This window comes from Condylura cristata, unplaced genomic scaffold, assembly GCF_000260355.1.
Source record: "Condylura cristata isolate star-nosed mole 26May11 unplaced genomic scaffold, ConCri1.0 scaffold00017, whole genome shotgun sequence".
In the NCBI taxonomy this organism is placed as follows: domain Eukaryota; kingdom Metazoa; phylum Chordata; class Mammalia; order Eulipotyphla; family Talpidae; genus Condylura; species Condylura cristata.
The window spans coordinates 19597415-19606932 of record NW_004567118.1 but is presented as its reverse complement, the minus strand read 5'-3'; positions in this window follow the sequence as shown (position 1 = coordinate 19606932).

Here is a 9518-nt window from a genome sequence, read left to right as displayed (position 1 = left end):
TACCTTAACTGAGATCTCAGTTTTTCATATGGCTTAAGGGTACTCTAAAGTTTCCCTTCATGTCACCTGGTAGCATTCCCTGGAACATTTCTTACAGACCAGGTCACAGTTCTCTCAGGTTTTGTTTATTGCGGAATTGTCTTGATTTCTCCTTCACTTTTGAAGGATAATTTTCCTAGATGTAGGATGTTGTTTTCTTTTAGCACTTTGACTTTAAAAAGTATGACTATTTTGTGTCTCTTATCTCACTTGGGGTTTATTATGCTTCATGCTTTATTATTTTATCAACTTTAGAGGTTTTCCATCATTTTTCTTCAAATATCCCCCTTACCTATCCCCTTGTGAACACCTCTCTCCACCTCTGGGACTCCCACAATGAGTATGTTGGTACATTTTATGGAATTCCATAAAGTAAGCTCTGCTTACTTTTCTTTACTCTCTTTTCTTATGTTCCTCAGAATGGATAATTTCCATTATTCCATCTTTACATTCACTAATTATTTCTTCTACTTGCTCAAATCTGCTTTTGAATCTTCTAGTCAGATTTCATTGTGGTTATTATACTTTTCAGTTCCTGAATTTCTTTTTGGTTTATTTTAGGTTTTCTATCATTGTCTTGACTTTCTCTGCATCTTCTCTTAGTTCTTTGAGCAGCTTAAGATAATTGTTTTAAAGTCTGTCTGATATTTCTGCATCAAGTCTGTTTCAGTGACAGAGTCTGATGAATTCTTCTTTTTTTTTTTTAATTGGGCCATGCTTTCCTATTTCTTTGTATGCCTTGTGATTTTTGTTGACTGTGATAATGTGACAACTCTGGAAATCAGTTTCCCCCCATGCTCTCCAGGCTTTTTTTTTCTAATAGTTTTTGTTTATTATTTTTATTTAATAGATTTAGACTTTCCCTGTGCCAAGGATCAGTCTGTGGTATAAACATAAGATCTTCTTAGGACTTTTCTGAGGTTTTTCTGGACATTCATGGTTACTTCCTAATTTTCACCAAATATAGTTGCTTTTGAATTCTCTAGGCCCCAAATGCCTGGATCCCAAAAAGGGGAAAAGAAAAATGATGTGGGTGGAGGAGCGCTCTAGTCCTCTAAGTCCCCTGGAAGTCACTTCAGTCGTGGGGGAAGGTGCAACCATGATAATGGCTGCCTCTCCGTCCACACCTATGTGAATAGAAGAAGCAACTGGAGTACAGATCAACAATATGTGGAGGGGAGGGTTGTTTTTACTAACTCTGTCTCCAGTCTGTGTGCAGACTGCTCCAGGAATCTGCACAGCTGCCTGCCTGGGTGTGGGTGGCTGGAAGAATATGGAAGGCTGGGGGAGGGGTAGTTGCTGCTAAGCTAAGAGCTGAATCTGACTAAAATTTACTGTCCTAGTCTTCTTTTAGGAATTGCAAGCCTTCAACAAATGCCAAAATTACAAAAGCATAAAACAAATTTCCATATCATAGGGTCTCCCTGGGTGACATAGGGTATTAAATCTCAGTATTATTTGAAACTATGCACAGTCACTGCAGCACAAATTCGATCCCTAGCCAGGGAGCGAACCCACATTACATGGCAGACCTCTCCTGTCTGGCGTGCTGCTTCCCTCAGCAGTGTATTTCAGTCACTCCACCAGCTCTGTTCCCCACTCTGTCTCTGGTGAATCATCTCACCACCAACACCACTCCCCTCCCCCACCTCTGACCTAAACCCCAGGTCTTGTATGCATAATTCAACAAATCTTAAAAAACAAAACAAAATCTCCATATCAGACAGATGCTGCCAGTACAATTGTTGTTCAGTAGGACATATTCCAGGTGCTTTTTGTTATGCAATCATCCCAGAGTCTTTAACTGAAGTGAATTTTATTTCACTATTGAGGACAGACTTTATATTGTAGGTCTGAATGATGTGATTGGCCATCTGTTGGGAACAAGCATAATTTCTGGCTTTGTATGAAATTCAGATACTATATCTGAATACTATATCATGGTTGCACCTTGGGTCCCATGCTCATTTACAAGCACTTACATTATTCATATGGGGGAGAGAATCTGAAGATCTCTGGATCCTCTCTCTTCAGTACTCTTCCCTGGGATTTCTAGTCCTTTGCCCTACCCAAATCCCCACCTGCTCAACTTGGGGGCATGCCAGGCTCTGTGGCTTCCCTTCTTCATATGACCCAAAAATTCCCCAGTGGAAGCTGCCCAAAGCAGGGCTGTCCCCTGTTTGCCAGTCCTTAAAGACCACTATGCTGGGCCCTCCCTGGTGGTGCAGTGGGTTAAAGCATAGCACTAAGCAGCTAACACACTTCACCATGAATTTGCTTTCCCGGCCAGGCAGGTGATCCATATGGCGCGGCAGACCTCTCCTGACCTATGCACTGATCCCCTCAGCAGTGTACTTCGTCATTGAGCCTGTTCTATTCCCCGCTCTGTCTCTGGTGAATCCTCTCACTATCCCTGTACCTCTGTTCTCTATGCATAAATGAATAAATTAAAAAAAAAAAAAGAACGCTATGCTTTACTTAATAGTGTTGAATGTCTTATGAATCATTGTTCATGTATTTTGTCTGTTGTTCTTTGGGGTAGGAGGATAATCAATCCCTTTATTACATTTTGACTGAAACTGAAAGACTAATGTTCCAACTTAAAATTAAGTTCTTCCTTATCCTGTCTTTTAGTATATATTCTCTAATCTCCCTATTGGCACTGATCATATATTTTTGTAATATAAGCTATATATGCCCATATTCATTTGTTCTCAGGAGGCTGTGAGCTTCTGAGAGTAATGTAAATCTGACACACAGCATGCACTTTATAAACACGAGAAATACAAATACATATTAAGTACCTACTTAATGGATTCAATTATTAACAATTAACCTTATTTTGTTTGTAGGATTTCTAGACTTGTAGGTCATGGAAATGCCACAGTATATATTCATAGCTATAAGAAGTTCCATGGTGTTTCCTATGCGAAACTTTGTGATAAAATGTAGACATTAGTTTTAGAGTAGCTAAATGAATTGTGGTGAGTTAAGTAAATGAAAAAATTAAAAATGGACCAAAATAAAACAGGACAGGCTTTTAGATACATGGTTTAGCAGCAACTCAGTATATAACCAGTACATAAAGCTTCAGAAGGTATAACTCTACCTTTTAAGTACAGGGTTTGGGAAGGTTCTTATCATACTTGTCGTGAACATACAGCTATCCTTTTCCCTACTAACACATCTTAGAAATTGTGTTGGTAATGTCGTTAGTCCAGACATTTGTTTCCCTATATTAAGACCAAAGGAGCCATGTCCTTTTCACTGTTAAACTGTAAACATTTAAGTAAGTAGGATTCATTCTATTTTTTCTATGACTTTGAATGTTGAGCAAGTGACCCACAGGGAAAGGAGTTCGTTTATGCATCATCAGCACCCCAGTTGTGATTTTACATTTGTATAGCTTGTCATTACTTGTGCCCAGACAGTTCTAATTGTGGTTCCAACATCACGGTTGCCTGTCCAGGTATGGAACCTGACTTGGTCTTTCAGTTGACCTGGCTATTTTTGATTGACCACAAGTTTGAGAGCTGCCTATGAGGATGTCTGGTGTGGTGGTTAACGCAAGACTGGATTGACCATAGACACACTGGACCTAAGGACTTTTGTCTCAAAATACACAGTGCTGCTTAGGCAACACCATATGAAATCTGGAGGGGCAAAGCACTCTTAAGACAACTGACAGAATGGAATGGCACCCAACAGTGTGTATGCCAGGTGGTGAGAACTCTACAAACAGGAAAAGAAATAACTTTGTCTGAAATTGTGAAAATGTAGACAAGTTAAATTATTTTATAATTTATGGAAAAAACTAAAAAATATAGGGAAGTTGTATTTATAATTTTTATGTTACTAGAAGTAGCCACCTATCAGAGAGCTGAAGAGTTTTTTTTTTTTTAAAGATTTATTTATTTATACAGGATAAATAAGTAAACCCCTGGGGTACAGGCCAGAGGTGCAGGGCGGTGAGAGGATTCACCAGAGACAGAGTGGGGAGCAGAACAGGCAGATTGATGAAGCAAACTGCTGAGGGGAGCAGCGGGCGGGTCAGGAGAGGTCTGCCATACCATGTGGTCACCTCCAGGGCAGGCAGGGATCAGGGATGGAACTCACACCGAATTGGCTGCGGCCAGCTTGCAGTGCTGCGTCCTAACTGCTGTGCCACCAGGGAGGGCCTATTTTATAATTTCTATGATTCTACAAGTAGCCATCTATCAGAGAACTGGAGAAATTTTTAAAGAAAATGCAATTTACAAACCACAAAGCACCACACAAATGTGATTAAGTTGAGGTGTTACTAATTAGTTCATTGAACTAATTACATTGCACAAAGTCTAACATGGGGCTAGAGTGATGCAATTGTTTGGGCTTTGTTTAGGAATAAGATCTTTTGCTACAGTAGCCACTAGCCACATGTGGCTACTTAAAATAATTAAAATTAAGTGAAATGAAATGTTAGCTCTTCAGTTGCACTAATCACAAATCAAGTGCTTCAGGGCCACATGCAGCTCATGCTACCACAGGGGACATTTCCCTCATCATGGAAAATTCTGTTGGACAATGCAATTCAACAGAAGTGAATGTTAGATTATTGAGTCTGTAATCTTTTCTTTTTTCAGTGACATGGACATTTTGATTTTTAAATATTATATATTGCTTCCTGATTTAACAAAACTGGTGGGATCTATTATAAGATGATCAGGAAACTTGCTACTATGCATACTTCTGACTGCATTGACTGAAAGCTCCCAGTTTCTAGTACTCCTTGGTCAGGGCCATCTGCACCCATCTGGGACCAGGGCAGGAGGACAGGAGGCTGTGAGTAGGAGCAGGGCTGTTGTTCAACAAGCCCTTCCTAGGGCAGGGTTTCATTGCAGGCTGCTCCACCCTGTGGACATTTGCATTTCAGGCCCACTTCCACTCCTGAGAGGCACTTGCTTCTGTGGCTGTACACACAACCCAACTCTCCCTTTGACTGCAGTCTATATGGCAAGCATCAGACTTTTCCAGAGGGCTGTGCGCTCCCACCTCTCTGAGGTTCCAGACTCCCTGAACGAAGCTGATTTCCCTGGCTGGTCAGGTCAGGTATTTCTCATATTCTGGAGCAAAGAGAATTGTAGTTTCCAGGAACAATTCTATGATTTGTACAGATGTAATAGACCCTTTAATAATAACCTGTCTCTAAATGATTAAAACTTAAAATGGTTCTGTATTTATGAAAGGGAATTCCTGGTTTAAAATAATAGCTTCTCACTTGGTTTATATCATATTTAAAAGTAACGTTTAGTTTACTAAAAAAAAAAAAATGTTCTGAAGATTCCACCAAGCAGTATTTAAGAGATTACCTAAAAGTTGTTCTATCCCAGTAAGAGAGAATATAGGTCCACCTGAATATTGTCTTTCAATGAAGGTTTGTCTATCCTCTGTCGCCCACTGACACAGTCTCTCTAGGCAGTAGATCTCGATGTGGACAGAGGTCTGAGATGCCCAGGAAGTGCCAGAAAGGCTCACATGTCCGTGTGGTAGAGAAGGATACAGTCTCTGCAGACTTCTAAAAGAAGGGGCACCAAAGAGTCCCATCTTTTTTAAACAGGGAAGCAAATTACAGGATCAAGGGTGAGTAATCAATAGATCATATAAAATGTCTGTCACACATGTGCAAATTCTTCAAGATTGCCAGAAAGAGGATTCATAAAAATTTGCTTATCCTTTACCACTGACCTATAATTTAAAGCTGTATACTTGTTTTAAGAATTAATGCTGAAAAGGAAAATGAATTCATATCTGTAAAGAGAAGGGGTATGATCTACACAACTATAGACAAATTCTTTTTTTTATTTTTATTTTATCAATCAAAAGAGAAACTTTGTATTTCAGTAGACATCATCCATAAGGAGGGGAAAGGATACATAAAATGAAAGAATACATTTACAAATTGTACATCAGGTAACAGGCTTGAATCCAGACATTATAAAGAATTCTTATACATCAATAATAAAAAAATAAATAATTTAAATGATAACCCAATTGAAAATACGCGCAAGGATCTGGATAGACATTTCCACAAAATATACACAAGGCTGATAAACACTTGAAAAAATATTAAAAAACACTAGCTATTAGTGAAATTCAAATCAAAACCATAATAAGATTTTCTACTTCACACACTAGGATTGCTACAATCAAAGACAGATAATAACAAATGTTGATGAAGATGTGCAAAATTGCAAATTTCATACACTCCTGGAAGTCTAAAACAATGTAGCCATTTTGGAAAACTATCAGTTACTCAAAATGTTAAACATTTAGTTACTATATGACCCAGAGATTTTAGTTATCTAGCCAAGAAAAATGAGAAACTAATGGCTACCAAAACTTTTATGTAAAACTACAGACAAATTCTAAAACAACAAAATGACAGTAAGATGCTCAAAACTGCAGAGACAGGCATGAGCTTTTAGGTAATTTGAATGGACAGTCAACAGATTAGAGCCTACTGGAGGTTTAACTCTCAAGCAGGATTAACTTGCTTTCTTCAAGGGTCAAGATTTCCATGCTCATCTAGCCTTCTGGTCTTTTGGTTAGAAGCAGGGTCTCTCTCACCTTACTGAAACCCTAAAAACTTATATTTCTTCCCTGTGGATAGCAGCCTCAACTAATATTAATTAGAGATTTTCTATTTTCATCTGCAAGGAATCATGTAAGACAGACAATGTTTTCCTACTTTGGGCTGCAAATGAATTGATCAAAAACTGGCTGAAATGTGAAAGATCTGAAAATAAGCTTTTCTGTCCTTGGTTTTCCACACTTTGGTAATTTTTGATCACTGGACTGGTTCTTTTGTCTATCAATCATTTCTTTCATCCTGAAATTTTTCTGGGTAGTTTTTGTGAAGCATGAGGCCATGCCCTGCCCCCCCCTTTTTTTCTTGTTAGCAGTTTTAGCTTATTTTTTTTCCAATATTTTTCTTAGTGAAATTAAAAAGGTCTTATGCCTGAGTGACAAAGGGGTTGAAATGAAAGCCCACAACCATTTGCAGTCCTAGATTGTGGAACCAAGGTTGGTCTTCATACATTTTAAATACAGATGCTTACTTTTACCTCTATATTTTAAATTTGATTTCAACCAATCCCTGATTTTGAACTGATGTGAATTATATTTATCAGATATTAATGTTACTCAGGGCTTCCCTGGTGATGCAAGCAATTGTCTCAGCACTATGATGGTATCTGCAGCCACTCCAACATGAGTTAGATCCCCAGCCAGGGAGCTGACCCATATGGCCTAGCAGACCTCTCCTGTCTGGTCTGCTGTTTCCCTAGGCAGTGTATTTCAGTCAATCCGCCTCTTCTGTTCCCACTCTGTCCCTGGTGAATCCTTTCACCCCTCACACCTCTGGCCTGCACCCAAGTTCTGGTATGGATGAATAAATAAATGTTACTCAAAAAATTATATATATATAAAAAAACAGCCTAGGAGATGATACTAATATTCCTGTAAAAAGTCAAGGTTTAAAAGGGGAAGTCATATTCACCAGGGCACACAGAAGAGATTGGTGGTCTGCTTCCAGATTCTTAAATCTCTGACTTAATGTGAATATAAATTTATTCCCATTGCTCCAGATACAGGCACTTAAAAAAACTAAAAGCAAGTACACTGAAAAGAAAAACAGGACACAGTGATGGTAAATATGTGGAAAGCAAAGCTATACATTAAAATACAGTACTTGAAACACCACTCTTTACCTTGTGAATTTCTAAATAACATGTAATCCTGGCCTCATCACTAACTTTTGTGTCTGTGGATTTATTTGTCACAGTCTATTTTTAGAAATTAAACATACTTAAGATACCAAGAACAATTTATATAGTTATCACACTGGCTTATCTTTGAGATGAAGTTGTAAGAAAAGAAACTAAAAGATGAACTTTCCTTTTCAGGGAGAGTATGTGTATCCTATCCCCTTCCTGCTCCCTCCGCCTCCCCTACCCCCCGCTGGCTTTCCCCCCCCACACAGTGGAGATAAGTAAAATCACTTTTCAAACTCTGAAGGGTCCTGAGTTTCTAAATGCTTCATTTTGCAAGACAGTAATCTCTCTCTCCAAAAAATTGTATTGCAGCGCAATATACTTCCAGTATTAACTTAGTTTTAAAAGCAATTGCCAGAGCTCTAGAACATAAGTCTGAACAGCCTCTTTACAACTAGAGCAACAAGGATTAAAATCCTTGGGAGTGGCTAGTAGCAACTGGGAAGAGTTTTTAGGGCGGTGGTTTCATAGCTAGAACCCAGCCAAAAGGAAGTTCCCCTGCTGGAAGGGACCTACTATGTTCCCGGTTCTTAAGCTGCCTGATGTATTGGGGTGTGCTTGTGGTCGCAGTAACAGGCCTGGAATCTGTCACCAGTGGGAAAGCCTCGGTCTGCAAGTCACATGGATTGGCTCAGACAGTACTCCTAAGCAGAGCACCCGTGGGTCACAACATTCAGATGCCCCTTTTCTTGCCCAGGGGAGTCTAGCGTCCACAGGAGCCTTTGGCACCTTTTCAGACTTCTTCAGGATTGGGCCCCTGTTCACTCTGAACAACCCCAACCCAAGTTCGGCGGGTTTATTTCAGTTAACCAAAAAATATTATTATTATTTTTTAAAATGTAACAACCTTAGGAAATGATACTAACATCCCCGTAAATGGTCAAGACTTAAAAGGTGAAGTCATGTTCACCAGGGCACAGAGTTAGGAGAGATTGGTGGTCTGCCTCCAGATTCTCAAGTCTCTGCCTTAATGAGAATACAGATTTATCCCCATAACCCTAGATACAGGCACGAAAGCACTTTAAAAAGTGACACGACAGTCAAAACGCACCAACTTGTGGGACGGCGCGGTCGCGAACGCCTCACCAACCTGTCCTTTCCCTAATCGGGTCTCGGGGTCACTACAGCCCGACACAGCACTGGACGCGACCCCCACCCCACCTCCGCATTCGGCGGCCCTGGCCGGTGGGGAGGTCTGGGAGCCGCCCGCGTGCGGCTTCTCCGCTCCCGGGCCAGAACGCTGGGCTCGGAGATGGAATCCGGGTCGCGGTTCCAGATCCCGGTATAGGGTCTCAGACCCCGGCATTTGGGTCCAGGTCTCAGGGTACGGAACTTGGGATCTGGGTCTCGGAGTTCGGGGGTCTCTGATGAACCTCCAGGGCCTTGGGTTTCGGGACTCGTGTTTGTGGTTCGAACTCTGAGATTCCGGGCCTGGGCCTGCCATTTCGGAGTCCGTGGTCCGGATGGTGGGGCTGGGACCTCGGGGGCGACCCCAGGGCTTGTATCTTCTGCCGGAAGTCCGATCTCGCGCGCGGGCTCTGGCGTCTCGGGGTCCGCGTCTACCGCGTCGGGCTCTAGGGGCCCGCACCTCCCGATCGCGCTTTCAGTCTCCGCCCGGGCTGGGTGCGGGTCTCCCGGGTCCGCCCGGCCCGTCCGCGTGGCGCCGCC